This window comes from Schistocerca gregaria, chromosome 1 (genome assembly GCF_023897955.1).
Source record: "Schistocerca gregaria isolate iqSchGreg1 chromosome 1, iqSchGreg1.2, whole genome shotgun sequence".
Classification (NCBI taxonomy): Eukaryota; Metazoa; Arthropoda; class Insecta; order Orthoptera; family Acrididae; genus Schistocerca; species Schistocerca gregaria.
Genome location: NC_064920.1, coordinates 1,073,732,253 through 1,073,754,586, shown reverse-complemented (window position 1 = coordinate 1,073,754,586; position 22,334 = coordinate 1,073,732,253). Strand labels below are relative to the sequence as shown.

The 22,334-nt window shown below is 44.8% G+C and overlaps 1 protein-coding gene across 1 annotated transcript in view; it reads left to right on the top strand.

Moving 5' to 3' along the window:
• Positions 1-22,334, top strand: part of LOC126288932 (Down syndrome cell adhesion molecule-like protein Dscam2) — a 412,211-nt gene that overhangs the window by 133,020 nt on the left and 256,857 nt on the right. The window lies entirely within an intron of this gene.

Below are 22,334 nucleotides of genomic sequence, written 5' to 3'. Positions count from 1 at the left end.
CCAGGATGCAGATATAGCACATGAAAATTCATGTGCAGGAGATAAAATGAGAGGTTTCATAAGCCCCCTCTCATATTTCTATCCTACTCTGAGTAATTCAATTTTCCTCTCTAATTGCTTGTGGTGAAAAGTTGCTATTCCTTCACACGCGGACTTCCTACGCAGTGTCTCTCGGCACCCGGGTGGTCCAGTGACAGGCGAGTTCCGCTGAGCTTGAAAGGGTTAAGCAGTCGGGTGTGAGGGAGTCGAGTGGATGCTTCCCAGAAGTAGACATTGTCATAAGAGCGGGAGCGACAAGCCCAGATGCGCCGGAAGGGGCGGCTGGGCTAGAGATTCCGTTACTTCGCAGAAACTTAGTGACAACCGTTTCTGGCGGGCTACCAACGAGGCGTGGGAATGACTTGTGTTCCCAGGTGGTCTTGGCGGGCAAACTCCCGCGTTTTCTACAAAATTGTAACTGTGATTGGCTTGCTTAGGGCAAAGCTCCGTGACGTAGCAAAATCGGCGCAGAAATTGGCGCCAAGAATCTCCATTGGTGGAATGGTAGTGCTTCGGCAATAGAGTGGAATTTTCCGCCGGTTTTCGAGTTGCTGATTGGAACGTTTAACCCCGGCCACTGTCGTGGGGGTGGGAATGTTCTGTGTTCGGCTTGTATGGGTGCTCTTGAGAAGAGTTGGCTCTCGCCTTTCGGTCGGAGTAGGTTACAAGACTGAGCTGTCGCTGCTCTGGACAGCCTGCCTTCCGTTGGCTGTCTAATATACTTTTATTTAATTGTTATTGTTTGACGAAGCTGCTGAAGTTTCGACTTCAACGTAACTTTCCGAGTACAGTTGGCAATTGAGCGTTCTGCGTACAAGCGGCCTATGTTGTCTGTCTTGAGCTGTTTTGGCTAAAGTTGACTGTATCGGAGTTCCTGTGTGACTTCGCTTGTTAAAATCAATCACTTTACCGTCAGTGATTGTGTGACGAGCCTTCTTCATCTCCCTCAGAGGCGCATTTGTATTGATAGGAAGTCTTTAGTCTGGAACAACCAGACCAGGATAATTTGTTTCGGGCTATACTCGCGACATCATCATCACCACGACGGGATGTCGAAGCAACCAGCCATCGCTTCCGGTACACCAGATCGTGTCCTTGCAGTTAAGAAGACAGCTTGGTAATGTATGTCCGCAGCACCGGCAGACTAGGGAATTTGCACTGTCAGAATCAGAGCTCAGCAGAGCGCGCCTGTTCGTCTTTTCTAACTTTGTTCTGTCTTGGGTGTTCATTGTCTGACTTCTCACTACTGTAGCAGCAATTAATGTTGGATTGGCTGTGTGTTTCTCTTAAGATTTGAGTTGCAAGGAATTGGCTCCACATACCACTTCGTCATAAATGTTACAATCTAGTTTAGGGACAACTTCACCTTCACAGCATTTATTTGAGTATCCAATTTGAGCCATTTGATGTGTTGTAAATGTTTCATTTGTTTTGTTTATTATTTTGATTTTAGTCATAATAAATCGTGTTGTTATTTTGGACAGAACTTTCATTCTGTTAATCGGTAGAGCCACCCTTTCATTTCTCACTACGTTAATGAAACTTTTCTTTATTTAACTTATTTATCAAATTAAATTATTGCAGGTGCCAAACTCTTTTATACTCCACTTGCAGGGTCGATTACAGTCAGTTCGCGTTTCTTTTTAATCCATGTGCAACAGCAAAAGTCGGAGATAGAATAAGGGGGGGGGGGAGGGGGGGGCTTAGAGCATCGTTTATATATGAAGATTCTAGAAGAATTTAGTGTTAAATACAGTGCTAGCCCCTGCACCTCGCATAATCTGTGCATTGTGTCAGGAACAATGTAATAACAGCCTCACTGGGGCAACATTCAGTCGTCATTAGTCATTGTGTCAGGCGTCAATTCCTTTATTGAAGGGCGGTGCAGTCGTCTTTCTAACTGCCATTGCAGTCTTTTGAAATCATAAGACACATCGCAATAAAACCACCTAATCATGAGGTATATATCTTACCTGCGCGTATTTCTTAAACTGACACTGCGGTGCAGAGACATGAAAATAATACGACTCTCTCTTGTAAAGCAAGCCTGATCAATTACGGAGACCGTACTCCACATACCACTTCGTCATAAATGTTACAATCTAGTTTAGGGACAACTTCACCTTCACAGCATTTATTTGAGTATCCAATTTGAGCCAATTTGATGTAAATGTTTCATTTGTTTTGTTTATTATTTTGATTTTAGTCATAATAAATCATGTTGTTATTTTGGACAGAACTTTCATTCTGTTAATCGGTAGAGCCACACATACAAGACATACATAGAGACATACAAGTAAATTAACTAGTGCAGCGGAACAGGTCTATGACGCTGGTTAATTATAATTTCTGTACAGCATTAGCAATAAACTGAGATGTATTCATTAGTTTAGTCTGATGCAGATTTAGAAGTACCGTTTGATGGCGCTAACAGCCTAATAGTAAATGCCAATATAGAAAAATTGCGCGAGACGGGAAGTGACGAGAAGTATGTGGTGTAACACGTAAGTTCAAGTCTCATATCTAAAGTTATTTGCTTGCACCACTGCATATTAAACTTATTCCAAACCCAAATTTATTAGATAGCTGTGGTCTAGCGGTTCTAGGCGCTTCAGTATGGAACCGCGCGACTGCTACGGTCGCAGGTTCGAATCCTGCCTTGGACATGGATGTGTGTGATGTCCTTAGGTTAGTTAGTTTTAAGTAGTTCTACGTCTAGGGGACTGATGACCTCAGATGTCAAGTCCCATAGTCCTTAGAGCCATTTGACCATTTGAAGCACTCTCAAACACCCCACACTGATGCCAGCACTACTTAATGGTTATCTGTCTCTAAGGGGCCTCTCAACAGTTTAAAGATATGACAGTTATTTTTAATATAAACTTAATGGTAACAAAAGGAAAGAGAAGAAATCTAACACTATTTACGCTATTTATTGCTAACAGCTCGATGGTTGCACAAAACTGCTACATCGCTACACTCGCCATTGTACAAAGAAGCTTGCACCATTGTGGAAATATTCCTCGGAATATTTCTGCCTCAGCTAAAACATGCCTCCCATCTAGCTTACAAAATTAAATCTGTGCTAAAAATAAAAAAAAAGGTCCAGCGTTCAGGAAGTTTATCGGTCCTCCTCTCTTTTCCTTTTTTTCCGTTCTTCCCTCCACCCCCTCCATGGCTGCATGTAAACGGCCACACCGCACTCCCCCGACAATTCCCTCTGTAATGGGAGCCAAACAAAGCCTGCGCGCTCGTCTATATATGGAAGGATGTGGTGCGTAATGAAGAGTTTGTGCCAGAGGGGTGCTTTTAAAAAAAACTGCGACCGAGCCGCGCCCCTATTAATGCGAGTTACTGCCGCCGTAAAGTTGGCAGCCGTGCGGCACGAATCCCCGCGGCCACTGTGCCACTGTGTGGTTCCCCTCCCTCCCACCGCGTCCTGTCTACCCCCGCCACTACGCCTCGCACCACCAAGACAACAGCCACGCTGGACGCGGGCGGAACGCGCGCTCTAAATCCCCGGCGTAACATTGCCCACGCCATTGGCAACAATGGCACATTTCTCCCTGCACGCCCCACTCACACCACACCCCGCGAGTGCGTGTTATTCGTTCCCCGCGCGAGAAAACCCGTGTGTGAGAGAATATTTCGATGCAGCAGATTCTGCGTCTGCACTTCGTTGACAACAGCAATGCGTGTTGGAGGGTACTTGACACCACATTGAATTATTAACTGTATTCCTCATTACAGTTACTTACAGAGCAATGGAGGAGAGTGACTTTGCGTATACGTCTGCAAATACTGAAACCAGTCTGACTGTATTTCTTGCAGTAGTTACCACAATATTTCATACGTTACTAAATAGAAAAATTAATTTACATTGGAATAGGGCACTGTAACTTCCAGTGTTGCTCAAATTTCCATACAAGCCAGTATAGCATGTGAAAATTGCAAATCCTTAGAATATAGATGACTGAATGGAACTTGGTGCCATGTACTGTTTTCATCACAGTACAAAAATTATTGGGGTTACAAAACTGTGTTTGACATCTGGCTTATTATTTGCTTTAGGGGAGGTGGGCAGCTATTAAAAAGTATAATATCTACAGTATGGACACCAACCTGATGATATTTCATTCATGATTTTCTTTTCTGGTTTCAACTATTGCTTAACAAACACAAATACATAGGATGTTAGGGAAGTGAGTTACACATATTTTCAGATCTTTGCCCAACAAGAGTCTAGTATTGTCAGAAGTGTATGTTCCCAGTTTGCTGCAGATGCAGTTCAGCTGCAGCCCGGCGAACAGGTTCATTTCAGTGTGCAAGTGAAATTGCACTACAACTGGAAACATACTCCAAAGTTGAAGCACGCAGGACAGAAGGATTCTTGTGAACAATATGTCAGGTGATTTGTGGACCAAATGTGATGTTTCGTCCGGGGCTAGTGTAATGGCGCCAACAATTTGAACAAGTATATGAATGTGTCGTGGCTGAAAGAACAGATACCATGCGGTATCCGCAGCTGTCATACATATTATGTAAATTGAAGGGGAGGGGGATGAAAGGAAAGGAAATGGATGGAAGTAATGACATCAGCTGCTTTGGGACTGGGAAAGGGGTCGAAGGGAAAGATACAAAGAGTTCTTCTTTTTATTTATTTATTTGTTTTTGTGTTGAAACTTCCTGGAGATTAAAACTGTGTGCCGGACCGAACTGAAACTCGGGATCTTTGCCTTTTGCGGGCAAGTGCTCTGCAACTGAGCTACCCAAGCACGACTCACGCGCCGTCCTCACAGCTTTACTTCTGCCAGTACCTCGTCTCCCACGTTCGAATCTTTATACAGAAGCTCTCCTGTGAACCTTGCAGAACTAGCACTCCTGAAAGAAAAGATATTGTGGAGACATGGCTTAGCCACAGCCTGGAAGATGTTTCCAGAATGAGCAGAAGTAAAGCTGTGAGGACGGGGCCTGAGTCATGCTTGGGTAGCTCATTTGGTAGAACACTTGCCGGCGAAAGGCAAAGTTCCCAAGTTCGAGTCTCGGTTCGGCACACAGTTTTAATTTGCCAGGAAGTTTCATATCAGCTCACACTCCGCTGCAGAGTGAAAATCTCATTCTGTTTTTGTGTTAATGGCCGGCCGCTGTGGCCGAGCGGTTCTAGGCGCTTCAGTCCGGTGCCGTGCGACCGCAACGGTCGCAGGTTCGAATTCTGCCTCGGGCATGGATGTGTGTGATGTCCTTAGGTTAGTTAGGTTTAAGTAGTTCTAACTTCTAGGGGACTGGTGACCTTAGATGTCCCATAGTGCACAGATCCATTTGAACCATTTGTGTTAATGACAGAGTAAATACCATATTACCTAGGTAAAGAAAACCCTACAAGTGCTGAGCACTGAGATTATCAAGGTCATCTTCTCGTATGATGAGGAGTACAGTCCACTGTGTACACAGGCTGAAAGCGATCTCGAATCATGGACCTTCGTCATCAATCTCTTCCCGCACCTGGAAACCCCTAGCTAGGCGGAGGCTCCATGACTGGCAAACCCAGATAGGTGGCAAAACAGGACCAGTAGGTCGCCCAGCATTATAAATCGATGTGTTTCTCCAGCAGATTATTTGTTATTCCTGCTGGAGAAACACATCAATTTATAATTCTGGGTGACCTACTGGTCCTGTTTTGCCACCTATCTGGGTTTGCCATTCATGGAGCCTCCGCTTAGCTAGGGGTTTCCAGGTGCGAGCGTCAGCGTCACGGAATAAATATTACAGCGCCATGCCTTTAATCCAATTGACTGCATTTGTCCGGATAGCTGGGAAGTAGACGGCATCCGCGTCGAATAGAGCTTCAGAATCAACCAACGTGGTGTCCGTCTTAAGAGTAGGGCAAACATTGTTGTTTGAGCAGCCAACATGCAGCTGCTGTATCACATGTCAACTGATGTGCGTCAGAATCAGGTGCTGCGCAAACTGGACACAAAGGCGCGTCGACCAGATAAATGGAGTGCAATCGTTGGCGATTAGCGAATTTGTCATTCACTACCACGTACCAAGAAGGCCGAACTTCCGTGGGCAGAAAGGATAGGGGGATGAAATGCCATACTCTCTTTCATTATGCGGCAGGATAGCGTCTTGGTGTCTTTGCAACTGGCGTAAAAGTTCTTTGTCGTGGGGCATTGTGTAGAATGCAGGTTTTCCAGCATATAGTTATAGTCCACGAGGAACGTCCTGATGTGACTCAATGACGGCGGAATATGACCGAAAGGGACTGGAGAGTGCAGCGAATATGGCGCCACTTCGTCAAGTTGACTTGCTCAGAATGCCATATTCGGCGCATCGTTCCAAGAAACAGTGCTCTCGCTCTGTTTCTAACATTAGTTACACCTACGTCACGTTACACCTACGTCACCTTCATCTGAGGGCAATATCAATGTGTCGTAACGAATTTAAATAACAATTGACATTGATGATACTGCCCGCCATAGTACTGTACTGTTGAAACCATCGTAGCGCTGTCTGTGGATCATCCCCTGGCCTGGCTAGGAATACGGCTTTGGAACCTCACGGTCCATAAACAAAACCCTTCCAAGTGACGGCGAAGGCTACACAGGGCTGGCTCGAGGTCTACTGCAAATAGAATGGCGGACAAAGGGCGTCCTTGCCTCACGGAACGTTCGATAGCCAAGGGATCTGGTCGATAATCGTTCACCATTACCTTCGAATGTGCTCCATGAATCAAGATCAGGACTACATCGGAGGACGCCTGTGCGTTCCATTACAGCGCGTAGAAAACTGTGATTGACGCGGTCGAATGCGTGATCGAAATCAACCGCGACAAGTTTGCAGGCCGATATTAGTTCGATTACGTCCCTATGCGATCCCAATGCCATGTGACCGTTGCTTTTTCCAGCAAGCAACTTAAATCAACATGTACTGAATCCTTGACAGTGGTTTGCAGGCAGGCACGAAGGGTGTGTTTAAAAAGATTATAGGCAACTTTTAACAAAGTCATACATACATACATGCATACATACAGGGTGGCGCACAAAATGTGTTACCATTTTGTTTTTGAATATAAACTTTACTGTCAATACAATCTGAAAGGAACATACGCTACAATGAAGAGCAGTTCATGGAGATTTGTTCTAACTCAGCACATGCTCAATATGTCCACCATTTCGTTTCCTAACTTGCTTCAAACGAACACTGAAGTTAGTGATTACCCTACGGCACATGTCTTCCATAATTTCACTGCAAGCTTGAAGAATAAGTCTTCTGAGCTCCATTAAATCACGTGGACGTTTCGGGAAAATTTTTTCCTTTAGGTGCCGCCAAAGAAAAAAGTCACATGGATCGATGTCTGGAATATTGGGGGGGCCAATTTTGTCCGTCACTGAAGTTACCTGGAAACCTGAGAGAAATGATGCGCATGTCGAAATGCTCGTGTAAAAACTCCAACACAGTGTTTGCAGTTTGTGGCCTTGCTCCATGTTGCATGAACCACTGCGTGTTGTAGGGCAAGGCAGAAGCAAAAAGCTGTGGAATGAAGCTATTGCGAAGCATGCTCAAATAACGCTCGCTGTTCACAGTTTCTTCAAGAAAAAGAGTCCAGTAAGTCCGTGACTGGAAATTGCTGCCCACGCTGTAATCCTCGGAGCATAATGTTGTCGTTCATGAAGCACTTGTGGGTTTTCAGTGGCCCAAAAGCGTATATTTCGTTTGTTAACCACACCGTCTAAATGAAAATGCGCCTCGTCTGAAAACCAAACATTGTTGAGTTTTTTTCCCTATGCTCCGCCCACTGAGCAAACAGTAGTCTCTGGTGCTTGTGTTCTTCAGTGAGCTTCTGTGCATAGGTCATCTTGTATGGGTACACATGGAGGTCACTTTACAGAATGCGTTGAACGGAGCGTATGGATATTCCCGCGTCAATATTCTCCGGCGAGCAAACAGGCTTAGGCCGTGGTGGCTTCGCTTCCAATACTGTTCCTTCCCGTACAAATTTATCGTACAACCTGTGGATGGTCTTCTTGCAAGGGACCCATCGTGTGTTAAACTGTTGTCGAAAACGCCTCTGAGTCACAACAAGGCTTTTCGTTTCATGAAAAAGTAACACAATTGCCGATCGTTTCTGTGTCGTCAGTTTACCATTGTCAGCCATTACTGCTTACTGGTCTCCAAGCGGCAGTATCGTGAATTACACGTCATTTCGTAACTCATTTGTTTTTACAAGCTCTGCCGGTACTGCTGTGATATCTAATGTGCGTCGTAAATTGTGAAAGAAACAATTGGTCACACATTTCATGCTCCACCATGTATATACATTAATCCTTGTTCCATAGATCATGACTACAACATTTCGTAATGATGTGGAACGTGTCACTTTAGCTTAAGTTTTCTTTACACAAAATAATTAATTAATTAATTGATTTTTTACAGTTACTACTTCATATCTAGGATTTTTTACTCAATGTAGAAGGAGCTGTCATTCAGAAATTCTTGTAATTTGCTTTTAAATGTTGGTTGGATATCTGTCAGGCATTTAATACGATTTGACAAATGACCAAAGGTTTTTGTGGCAGCATAACTCACCCCTTTCTGTGCCAAAGTGAGATTTAATCCAGAATAGTGAATATCATCCTTTCTTCTAGTGTTGTAGCTATGCACTTCGATGTTATTTTTGAACTGGGATGGGTTAATAGTGACAAATTTCATAAGTGAATATATGTCTTGCGAAGATACTGTGAATATCCCGAGTTCCTTAAATAAATGTCTGCAAGGTGATCTTGGGTGGGCTCCAGCTATTATTCTGATTACACGATTTTGTGCAATGAATACTTTCTTTATTAATGAATAATTGCCCCAAATATGATGTCATATGAAAGCAATGAATGAAAATAGGCATAGTAGGCTAATTTACTGATGCGTTTATCACCAAAATTTGCAATAACTCTAATAGCATAAGTAGCTGAATTTAACCGTTTCTGCAGATCATCGATGTGTTTTTCCAATTCAATTCCTCATCAATGCACACACCCAGAAATTTGGAGTATTCTACCATAACAATAGACTACCGTTCATAGTCTATATTTATCAATGATGTTATTCCATTTACTGTACAGAATTGTATAAACTGTGTTTTCTCGAAATTTAGTGAGAGTCCATTTGCAGAGCACCACTTAATAATTTTCTGAAAGGGAGTCAGTAGCCCTGAGGGTGCTGCGCACAGCTTGTGTAGGCGCCCCGGTGGTCCCGGTCGCCTATGGTGGACTGGATGGCCGAGCGGTGACCTCTCCAGTTGTCAGGATGCTAGGAAATGACTGTAGATGCGTCATAAACGCCAAAGAAACAGTATTAATTCATAACACCTTTATTCCTGCCAAGTACAATGAGGCTTGGAGGTATCAACGACCTCCCCCAAGTCCTCGCTGACTCGTAGCGATGACACCAGCTCCGGGCCGCACGTCTTGTTAGCGCAGCGCCGCGTGCTGTGACGTAGCGGAGGAATGTCCTCACTTCGTACTTCGGCCGCGCGCGGCTGGTGGCATCCGGCTGGCCGACCGGTTCGACGGCGGACAGCAGGTGACTCTGGGTTGGAGTCCCGGCGCTGTCGGCATGAGAAGCGTTCTCGTAGTGTGGAGTGCACTCTATCCCACCCCGTCTTCTTCCCTGCTCCTCCTGGTGGCTCGTCCGCAGTGGATGGGCGGAACGGGCTGCAGTCCCCCAGCGTCATCAGCTCACCCAGTTGTGACTGCGGATGCACAGGGCCTAGGCCCCGCACGATCTCGACGATGTGGTCAGCGTTGAAAGCAAGCGAGTCTCCAGCGATGTCTGCTAATCCTGATTGACAGCGGCAGCAGAGAGGACCAGAGCTGGTACTGTCCCCTCACGTCTGCTGCTGGATGGGCCTTTCTGCAACATCTCCTTAGTAAAGATTAACATGTCGATCACCGAGCTGAGCGCTACGCAGCGACCCAATACACATCTAACTGCAAGTGTAACTGCGAGTGCGAGTGCCTTGTTGCTGCCGGATCGTGAGGTAGCGTTCTCGCTTCCCGCGCCCGGGTTCCCGGGTTCGATTCCCGGCGGGGTCAAGGAAATTTTCTCTGCCTCGTGATGACTGGGTGTTGTGTAATGTCGTTAGGTTAGTTAGGTTTAAGTAGTTCTACGTTCTAGGGGACTGATGACCATAGATGTTAAGTCCCATAGTGCTCAGAGCCATTTGAACCAAAGAACCATTTGTTGCTATCAAAGCTGGCGTATTTAAAGGAAGCACGAGCGACGTCCTGACGTCATGCTCGTTTGCAATGAACGCATTCGTTCCACTTATACTGCTGATTCATCTGTCGTACTAGCCCCTTAGGTGTTCTTGCGACAGAGTTACGTGTTGTTGCGGCAGACTTACGGGAAGTTGTGAAATGCAGTACAGCTGACGCTATACCTCTATCTTGCACTCTACGAAAGTTTCCGTCTCACACATACCTGCATGCTAAGCAATTCTCTCTCGCCTGTTGTGTGTAACCAGGCCATTGCCCCTACGTGACGACACATTCCGATATATGTGCAATCCCCCTACCTCTTGGCTAACGTACTGCCTCTGGCTCTCGGCATAGGCATCGGAACTTCGACAACATTCCACGTTTCCAACTCTTTACTATTCCGCGCCACTACACTAGGTTTAGGCACAGAGATCTTGATGTCTTCCGTAAATTCGCTGGGAACTCAGAAGGTGGGCGTCATAAGACCGGAAAACAGGAGGTAAAACTCAGTAGGGAGTCCATCAGGCACAGGTGATTCGTTCTGTGCAACACTTTTGAAGGCCAAATCTGATGGAATGTCGGCCAGAAGTGCGTCGTCGTGGTCCTGCACAGACGCGGTTGCTGGCATGTCGCGCAGCACGTCTTCCGCGCCCACGCCGCTCCTTAGGCCCTTCGCGTAGAGGAAGCGATAGTATTAAGTGAACACTCGGGCAGTATCTGTTTGTGTTACAGTTTGCCTTCCTTCCACCGTTTCGACTGTCGTTATGAGCGTACGTTTACTCTGACATCTTTCTCTTACTACGAGGGTCATCCCAAAAGTAAGGTCTCCTATTTTTTTTTTTTTATAAGAACATAGACCTGTTTATTTCTACAATGGTTTACAGCAGGTTACAGCTTGAACATTTAGCTATTTTTCGACATAATCACCATTTCTGTTGATGCATTTTTTGTAGACGACGTGGCAGTTTTTGTATGCCCATGTCATACCAGCCCGTCGCCATGCTGTTCAGAAACTTATGAACCTCTTCTTTCACCTCTTCGTCGGAGCTGAATCGCTGTGACCACAGTTAACGCTGACAGGTACTGTGAGACTCTGGAAAAAACTCAGACGGGAAATACAGAACCGTAGAAGAGGAATGTTAAGCAAGGGCGCACACATTCTCCATGACAACGCTCGCCCACACGTCGCTCGGCAAACCATTAATCTCCTGCAACAGTTTCAATGCAACATAATCCCCCACCCACCCTATAGTCCTGACTTGGCGCCCTGTGACTATCACCTGTTAACTAGGTTAAAAGAACATTTGGCCGGAAAGCGATTCATCTCCGACGACGAGGTGAAAGCATCATAACTTTCTGAACAGCATGGCGTCGAGCTGGTATGACGTGGGCATACAAAAACTGCCACAGCGTCTACAAAAATGCATCGACAGAAATGATGATTATGTCAAAAAATAGTTAAATGTTCAAGCTGTAAACTGATATAAACCATTGTAGAAATAAACAGGTCTATGTACTTATAAAAAAGTAGGAGACCTTACTTTTGGGATTACCCTCGTATGTAATGCAGCGATGCTCATTCGCCATGCAGACTATCTTGCATTCTCGCGCAGTCTCTGACGGCTTAAAATTGCACTGCAGTGAGTTGGAGCAGACAGGCTTTGATGCGTTCGATGGCCTGCCGACGGTCTGGTGATGGCGGTTGCATTCCCAGTTCCCTTAATGCCATGTAATAAGTCGTCCATTGTCAGTCTGACTTGTCTCAGCCACAGCCTATAAATGCCTGGTTTATCACAGATCTGACACAACGTAACCACCAAGTCAATGGGGAACTGTAAGCTCGTTGGCGCTGCTGGCATCGGTGCCAAGTATCTCAATCTCACGGCGAGAGGCCTCATCGCAAAGATGGAAAACGTTAAGTTCCATGTTCCCCTGCTACGTCTCTCCATTGTCGAGGCAAGTCAAGGTGCAGATATAAGTTTGGTAGTCAGTAAAAGCCGTTGGCGATATCTCAGCGCCGACTGTGGTCGCAAGATGCCCTCGAGAGACGTACACCGTATTTAAGTGGCTGGCCGAGTGGCTGGTAAGTACCCGTGATTCTCACCATGCTGTAGGATCCAGGTGTCTCGCAGCGCAAGGTCCTATACAAGTGCATACAACGCTTGGCAGGGAATGCAGTGCGGATATTGGTCCTTGAGCCGTAGAACACAGTTAAACTCGCCGCCCACTATAGCATGATCCATATTACTTTGAAGCAATGACGTCACCTTCTCAGAGTATAAGGTCCTTTCTCGGCGCTTCAATGAATCTGATGGCGCTTAAACGTTCACCAAACGGAACTGCACCGATCGTCAGCACAACACCATTCACCAATGGAAGGTAAATCACGTCCAACGCCTCACTCCTCTTCCCTTAACAGTATGAAAATGCCACCACTACCTTCACCAGCTGTATTTACCGCCATCTTTGAACACTTGTTCGACTAAAAACACACGTTCTTCAGTGGTTAGCATTTTAACAGTGGCAAAAACGAAACAAACGAACAAAGGAACTAAACTTAAACGTTCACGTCAACACGTAACGACACACACCACATTGACGCTGGCTGAAATAAACGAAACAGTGGAATTTTGGGAGAGTTCACTAGAAGGGAAGTAACCCAGGCAGGCTAACAATCATACGCTACTGCGCAGTGCCGTTCTGAACACCCCGTATAAGTATTGTAACCGTAAAAGTTCAGTCTTATGTCAGGTCGTACCTCGCGGAAGAAAACAATATCCGTGTCCATCGCTCATTGCGTATCCCTTAAGATTTGTATCTTCACCAGTGAGCAAATGCCGTTGTGTGTTTCAAATGTGTGTGAAATCGTATGGGACTTAACTGCTAAGGTCATCAGTCCCTAAGATTACACACTACTTAACCTAAATTATCCTAAGGACAAACACACACACCCATGCCCGAGGGAGGACTCGAACCTCCGCCGGGACCAGCCGCACAGTCAATGACTGCAGCGTGTTAGACGCCCGTACAAATTCCCAACCTTTTCTCAGTCCAATCTCGCCACTTTCAGGAATGATGATGAAATGATGAGGCTAATCCCGCGCAGAAAATGCCGACAACATTACCTATACAGTAGACTTGTGACATCGTAATTAATTGGGTGTGCTGAGAATGGTCCTGGCTTCGCCATGACCATATTCTGATCATGGTCCCATCACTTAGGCAGCTGACACGCAAGTTGAAGGTCATCTTGCGTGCAGGGCCCGTCTGATACAGCATTGGCAAGGGGCATCGGTCGATCACCTGTCTCCTGCATCACATCATTCAGTTCTATGTCATTAGCCCAGTGTCCCAATGAGTATTGTGGGAATTGTTCAGTCGGTTGGTGTGCGCTAGTCCTCACAATCGTGATGTTATCTTTTTGCATAGTGGCTTCCATCACACCACCATGTATGCTTGTGACAGCTTTGTGGTGGGAATTGCTGCATCTAATCGAGCTGGCAGTGAGAAATAGGGATCGTCCTCGTACTCTGGCGACGCACCTGCCTCGTGCAGGCCATCTTCTATGGACAGCTGCATCTTCTTAAGCCATTTCGGGGACTTCTGTTTGCCTTGCTGAGTCACCGCTTCCGACTTGGGTTGATGGTCGATATTATCACTGGGCTGTCATTTGTTCCTGAACCCAACGTAGTTGTGGGTTGATGGGATTTAGAGATTGCTGGATCAAATATGACTGCTGCAGTATAGGATCGGGGGAAGAACAGATGATCTCCTGAGGTGAGGGCCAGTCCTGGTCGACGTTCACATCATTCCTCAATGCTTCTACAGATATGAGAGTGAGGACATCATTGGCTGTTTTGCAGGAGGTACCTGCACGAGACGTTTCAGAAGGCACTGTGAACGAACATGTCCGTCTTCTCCGCAATCGGAGCAGGTCCTCGGTTGTCCGCCATAAATGGCGACTGAGTGGCACCTACAGATGGACAAATATGAAAGTATGATTTTCCGGAGCTCAATATGAACTTGACACACTCCACTAAGTATGAGATCTCAGTGGCGCCTTGTCATGGCCCGTGCGGATCCCCCCGTCGGAGGTTCGAGTCCTCTCTCGGGCATTCGTGTGCGTGTTGTCCATAGCGTAAGTTAGTCTAGGTTGGATTAAGTAGTGTGTAGGCTTAGGGACCGATGACCTTAGCAGGTTTGGTCCCATAAGATCTTACCACAAATTACCGCAATTTCAAAAGTCTTCCATTTTCCCTCCAGGTGGGAAAGAACAGTGCTATATGTCCTTAAAGAGTCTATGGCCAGAGTGGTGGAGTGGGGGGGGGGGGGGGGGGGAGGGGCGGGGGGTTCGAAAACGGGCACCATTCCAACTTCCAGACCAGCATGGGCAACACCAACACACTCACATTCCCATCAGAATGGCAAAAGCGGAAACCATTGGCAGATGTGCATAACAGCTTCTCACCATCCGCTTCATCTGCGAGCTTGAGGTAAACCGTGCTGGAGACAATGGACAGATGAATTGTAATAAATCTTATGGGCCTAGGTGCACCACATGACGTAAGAAACGTTCAATTTCATGAGATTTGTATTAGGCGGATTGTGCATTGAACATGTGTAATGTTGTTGCATTAATTTGTTCTGAAAGGGGTGCTGATATTCAAGACCATGAAAGTGGGTTAAAAGCTGTGAGCTATCTGAGGAAGTTAGTCTTGCATTATTGCGCAACTGTTTAACTGTTTCACCAGGTATCCAGTCTAGCTTACCAAATTCCCAACCAGACTAACGTTAATTATAATCTTTTAGTACTCATCTTACGATAATCGGTGATATATATATATATATATATATATATAAAGACAACTTAAATAAAAAGAAATAAATAAGTTTATATTTGGACATTTATTTTAACATTGATCATTGTTCCGTTAAAATTTCAGCATATCAAACTTGATTCATAAGTAAACTGGTGCCTTATTTAGGATTGTGTAAACGTGAGTTTGTAATCTTACGGAACACATCAAATAGGGAGCCAAGATTGGGAGACTACATACAACACTGCATTCATCAAATAACACACGAAGAACGTTGAAACATATGCAACAGGAAATTAACCACAACCAACCGATTCAATTTTCACCCAAAGAAGTTACGTTCGTAGCGTAATCCTGTCCGTCATGAAATTACCACACACTGGTATACTAAATTCATACTAAATCTCTGTGAAATCTTTCCGAAAATAATAGCTGAGGTCTACTTTGATGCTTACACCACGTGCTTCATGTGGTCAACTTGGTTTACACAAAGAGTGTAACTCCACAATAATTTTGATAATTAAAATAAATTACATCGAAACGCAATTTACAAAAGAAAAATCTCGAACTGGTTACTATCGTCTTACTATTAATTTGATGGGTCAAACAATTGTATGAGCACGTGGTACTGCTCTCACATAGTACACCCCATGTGGGTTGAACATAAAGAAAAGTTGCTATATTGAAAAATATTGTTAAGACGAGACATTATAATCTCACGCACATTCGCATTTAAGATTGATGATCTTAGTTAGAGTTACTGATCAACTCGTGGTTCCACTTTACTCACAACGTAGTGACGAAGCAACTACCGGAAGATATTCTGAACTTCACACTCGAATTACACTGCGTTGCAATTTAGATAACATTAGATATTTTAGAGCTAAACCTGAAATAAAGGTGATTAAATTTTCAGTTAGGCTGAACTTAAGAAATCCATGGTCCTACGGACTTAGCAGACACGCGCTTAGCCGGAGATCTTACCACTTCAGACACTCGCCGCGGGCAGACTGCCCTGGGCCCGTACCGAGCGTGCTTAACAGATACAAACGGAAGTGACCAGGGAGGCAGCTCCCTATACCAAGATGACAAGGGACGGACAGGACCATACTAAGAATAGAAACCTCTTTGCTTTTAGAAAGCGTAGCTACCTGTTCCGACGTTGGTCCTACTGTTCTCTAGCAGACAGGCTTGTCTGCTACCATCCAGCATGCATCTACAAACACATTTGTTCATTCATCCTCTCACACGTAAGGGAAGGGGGATGACAGTATCTTATCATATACAGTATATAAAAGAAATCGGATGTAGGTTCCGTATGAGACCGTGTGACATGAATTACATATAAACTGTGTTTTAAACTGTAGTAGTGTGACAGATCGTTCTTGTTTATGTGTAAAAGTAACACGTTTCACTGCTCAGTCTCCTCCCAGATAGTCAGAAACACCACAGTAAATTTAGAAGAGGAATTTATGCCGTGAATGACAACAGATTTAAGAAATTAACATGAAAGGAATCCAACAGAGACCTTTCACGTGAGCTTGATCATCGGCTTTCGGTACGAAACAGACATGTTCGTGTCGATCTAAATCACACCACTACACAATATCAGGCGCAAGTAAACGAACACTCACTAGCGGACCGCGGTCCGGAGCGCCGAGCACGTCCACGCCCGCTACACAGCTGAAGGCCAACTGTTCCACTACGCAGTTGCACCAACCACTGTGCAAGGCGCGGAGTATTCCGGCAGGCTCTCCAGCCGACTCACACCCCCACCTAGCGCTATCTATCTGCTGTCCCCGTCCCGGTCCTCCATGCTCGCTAATTTTTGATTGCTACTGGAGGTTGAACGTCAATGTGCATACATACTGAAGATTTTGGATTCATTTCCCCTCAAGGCGAGTTACGGTGTTTCTTTTTTGGATATGACCCAGCTGGGGATGAGGTGATGATGATGATATTTGGTTTGTGGGGCGCTCAACTGCGCGGTTATCAGAGCCCATACAAAAATGTTCAAATATTCAAATGTGTGTGAAATCTTATGGGGCTTAACTGCTAAGGTCATCAGTCACTAAGCTTATACACACTACTTAACCTAAATTATCCTAAGGACAAACAGACATACCCATGCCCGAGGGAGGACTCGAACCTCCGCCGGGACCAGCCGCACAGTCCATGACTGCAGAGTCTTAGACGCCGTACAAATTCCCAACCTTTGCTCAATCCAATCTCGCCACTTTCAGGAATGATGTTGAAATGATGAGGACAACACAAACACCCAGTCATTTCGAGGCTGGTGAAAATCCCTGACCCCTCCGGGAATCGAACCCGGGACAGCGTGCTCGGACTGGCACATATTTTCATTCGTCGCGGCTTATTCTGCACATAGTCCTGATGTAGCTGACATCACTAGTTACTTCCCTTTCCCTTTCCTTTCTCACCCCCCCCCCTCCCCCATCTTCAGTTTTCATAGTTTCAACAAGGTCGCACGGATGTGGTTGCTACTGTTCCGGAAGAAAGGCCCTTTAAGTCGACCACAAATGACAATATAAAGGCAATCTTTTCAGGAATTTGAAAGAACATCTGGGGAAAAGAGACTTCCCAAATTTGAGGACTTCACACAGTGGTCTTCAAATGGCTCCGTGACCAAGGAGAGGATATCTGTTGGGAACTAAACACCTGGTGTAACATCCGACCGCTCTTTACATAGACTTGATTACTGTTGAAAAAGAGTCTGAAGTATCGATGCCACACTGTAGTCGACCGTTCAGGAAGAGTTACCTGACCTGCCATAATTATGTGTAAGTTACTTTTAGACGTCCTTTCGAAATTCATATAATATGCTTCTGTATTCCGAAAATATTATTCTAACTTTATTGGCGACGAGTCACTCGGATGCCGAGCTTCGCACGCGCAAATGTAGGAACCGATTATCCGCATGCGAATCCTGGCCTCTAGGTGACGTCGCCGCCAATAGAAGTTAAAAGTCCAAGAACGTCACCAGTCCAATGATACGCTTGAACACCATTGTAAAGCAATCAGACTGGCAGACAGTCATCTTCTGGCGAGGGAAATGACGTCGATCGTCAAAAGATCGAATTGCAACTCTGATGTGACGCGATCTGAACGCCGAGAGGATTTTTATGCTACGATATCACCGCTAAAAACTTGGATTTACTATGCCTGACACTTGAATACCCCAGAAAACGTTTCATTCTTAATTCGAAATTAATTTGCGGATTGCGAATTCCTTGACACCAGCGGTATTTATAACTCACTTGTATAAAAGTAGCCTTTAACTGTGAATAGAGCAAATAACTTACAGAAATGTTTGATACAGCACTTAATGTATTATCTCTTCTAACACTGTTAGTTCCTGACGATCCCGCTAGGAGACACTTGTGAATGAATTACTCCAACAGTCTTCGTGGAGTTGTATAGCGCTACAGAGCGTGCGCAATGTTGTTTATTGCTTCACAGCTCCAAATCCGCTCCTACAGTTCGGAGACAACTTAACGATTAAATATAACAAGCCACCACCTCAAAGATAACTATTATTAACTGAATGTCAAATCAAGAAAACCTTCAGCGCCTTTAGATACGAGTTTCGGTGATGTACCACGCCATCTTCAGGCCCCTCGGACCGACATGTAGGAACCCACCTCTTGTACAATCGAAATTGGAGCCAGCGAAGGGCGGCAACCGTCCTGTATAAAGGACTTACAGAGACTTGTTATTCATTTTTACAATAGTTTCACCGAAACTGGGTGTTTATCACACAGGATACCTGATCAGAGTCGGCCACCAGTCTCTGACGGAGCAACTGAACGAGTCCGGGTAAATCAATGAGACGTGCCACCTTGGAATTGACTATGCCTAGTGTTGCAGTATGGAAGGTATTATGGAAACATCTGTCATTCAAATCCTATAAACTGGAACTGTTGCTAGCTTTATATGAAAGTGATAAAGAAAAATGAGCTGAGTTTTCTGTAGAAATGTTTAACAAAATGCGCACTGCAGATGATTTCAAACTAGTGACGAAGTGTCCAGTGACAAAGTCCCTTCCATGTCTGCGGTAAAGTATGTCGGCATAATATTCCGACACGGAGTGAGTAGAACTCAAATCACATAATCGAACATGTGCGCGACTCCCCTAAAGTAAATGTTTCTTCCGCTGTAGGTTGTAACGAGATTTACGCTCCTTGCTTTTTTGCCGAGTCAGCTGCAAGTGGTATATCATACCTGGACATGCTTGAACATTATCTGATGCCTTAATTACAAAAGCATGTGGACAGATAATTTATTTCCCAGCAAGATGGCGCACCACCACATGATCATCTTGAAGTTCTCGCATATCTCCTTAGGAATGCCCCCATGAGCGCCTGACTTAGACCCAATGGGCTTCTGAGTATGACGTTTCACTAAAGACAGAGTGGTTGTTTCTCCGCTCCCGGGAAACGTCGAAGGTCTGCGGCAATGCCTAACACCTTGCCACCATACATCAAGACTTGCTTCATAGGATTTGGCAGAAAATTTATTACAGATGGGATGTTCGTCGTGTTACAAAAAGTAGCCACATTGGACATTTGTAAATAAGACTTGAAGGTATGCAGCTTTCAGTACTGTACCAAACATTTCTGTAAGTTATTTCCCGCGTTTAGTAGCCGCGCGGTCTAGGGCGCTATGTCACGGATTGCGGGGCCCGTAGATCCGGAGGTTCGAGTCCTCCCTCGGATATGGGTGTGTGTGTTGTTCTTAGCATAAGTTAGTTTAAGTAGTGTGTAAGTCTAGGGACCGATGACCTCAGCAGTTTGGTCCTTTAGGAATTCGCACACATTTGAACATTTGTAAGTAATTTACCTTTTTCACAATTTAAAGTTGCTTTTCCGTAACTGGTTTTTTAAACACCCTGTATTACGTGTAGATCTACTCACGATAGTGACACATGAAAATTTGTTGTCTGGGTCACGACTCGAACCCGGATTTCCGCCTATCGCGAGCGGCCGCCTTAACCACTTTTTTGGACACTCTGACCAACTTTGTTTTTAACCAGAGTATCCACTGTTTTTCTTTTCTTTTTTTATTCTTTCTAGTTGATACAAAACATCGTTCTGCTTACATGGTCACATGCCATTTCAAGGGAAGAATATTTCTCAAACGTCTGTACTTAATAATAGAGACGGAATTAGTAGTTACCTGCAGGAAATTAAATTTTTCTGCTTCAGAGAAATACATCAACATTTGTAAAGGAAAAAAAGAAAATAATGAAAGTGCCTTTATTTTCAGTTTACAGAATGAGATTATCAATTTTTTGTGTATAAGCTGAATAGTATAACAATGAACCAGAGTGACATAAAACTAACATTGAAATAAAGTACTGTACTTGGGAAAGTAAACAATGCATCATAAATTGAAAAACACAATAAAATTACATTAAAAAATACTTCTCCAACTATGCTTCAAATTTTAATATTCCACATATTAACGCAAATCGTGTTACACATATAACATTTAGGTAAAGTTAAATTTTAGAAACAACCACTTCATTGTCACATCACAAATGATATTTCTGTATTGCTTGAAAACTACATAAACTTAACACTATTTTCGCATAACATAAAGAAAGGAACACATAGTGCAATGGAGAATTTGATTTCCAATTCCCCCCACCGCTCTTTGATCCGGGTGTTGTCTTCCCATATGCATAAGTTATTCACCGGTTCTTATCCTCCGTTCGCTTTTTTGTCGCATCGATAATTTAACTTCTCGTATCCTGGACGTTCCAGCTGTGCGGGGGTCTTGAAACGCACTCCGCAGGAACTTGGAGAAATACTTTCGGTATTTCGGATTGCTCGCGATCTTCAGACTCGTTCCTGTAATAAGGTCCAAAAGTATATCACATTCTTTGGGTCATCTTTGAACAAACAAAGCACCGCCTGGCCTCGAATCCACGTTACTGCATTCGTTTTAGTACATGGTTAGTCCGGGAAGAACGCAATTCCAGGTCCAGTGTTGTGCTGCCCCATTCGAAAAAAGAAAGCGATCGTTTGGTTGCCAAAGCCACACGTCTGGCGGGGGACCGCATATGAGACGGTGTTCATCGTTGTCCAGAGTTTGACACTGAAGCCACAGTATTTAATCTGTCATATGTATCGGATGGAGTCGGGATCGGATGACAAACTTGTCATTAACTGTTAAGTACCTCATTGCAGGCCGGCCGCGGTGGTCTCGCGGTTCTAGGCGCTCAGTCCGGAACCGTGCGACTGCTACGGTCGCAGGTTCGAATCCTGCCTCGGGCATGGATGTGTGTGATGCCCTTAGGTTAGTTAGGTTTAATTAGTTCTAAGTTCTAGGCGACTGATGACCACAGATGTTAAGTCGCATAGTGCTCAGAGCCATTTGAACCATTTGAACCTCATTGCACGTACCTCTGTGTCTACGGAAACATGGTGTATATATCGCCATACTACATGCCAATTGATATTTGGATGCTTTCACTTAAAGGTATAGCTATGTCGTCCAAAAAAAAAAAAAATGGCTCTGAGCACTATGGGACTCAACTGCTGTGGTCATTAGTCCCCTAGAACTTAGAACTACTTAAACCTAACTAACCTAAGGACATCACACACACCCATGCCCGAGGCAGGATTCGAACCTGCGACCGTAACAGCTATGTCGTCCGGTCGGTAGTATCTGATAGATGTCGCATGCCGTTGCAGGTCTGGTTTCCGGCAGAGCCATATAATTGTAGTTGCACTCGAAAAAAAAAGGGCGTATAATGATTGTGAATGGTGCTGGGCCGCCACTGACGCCATTCGAGAAACTGGTGCTAGTTCTTCTATTGAGATTCCTGTCAGACATATCTGATACCGTCTCCACAGCTTTAACATCGTGCTCATATACAGCGCCGCCGCTCCATCGTGAACATGAGCAGTATCTAACATTCTGCGTGGTGCCTGTTTGTTCTATATCGTGTCTCCCTACCACATTCGCGCAACGACGCTCTGAGCGTGTTTTTTAGGGAATTGACTAGTTTGAACTTGGGACCTGTTGCTGGTAAGGAGACGTCAGACCACACATGACATGTAGAATTCAGAAGAGTTCAGTGAGAGTAGCGATGATATAACCAAATACTTAATGATTCCAGCGTCAGCTCCACTGCACTCCCTGTAAAAGAATCTTAATACTAACTAAATTTAGTGGAAGGGGTTCAAGGCTTTCC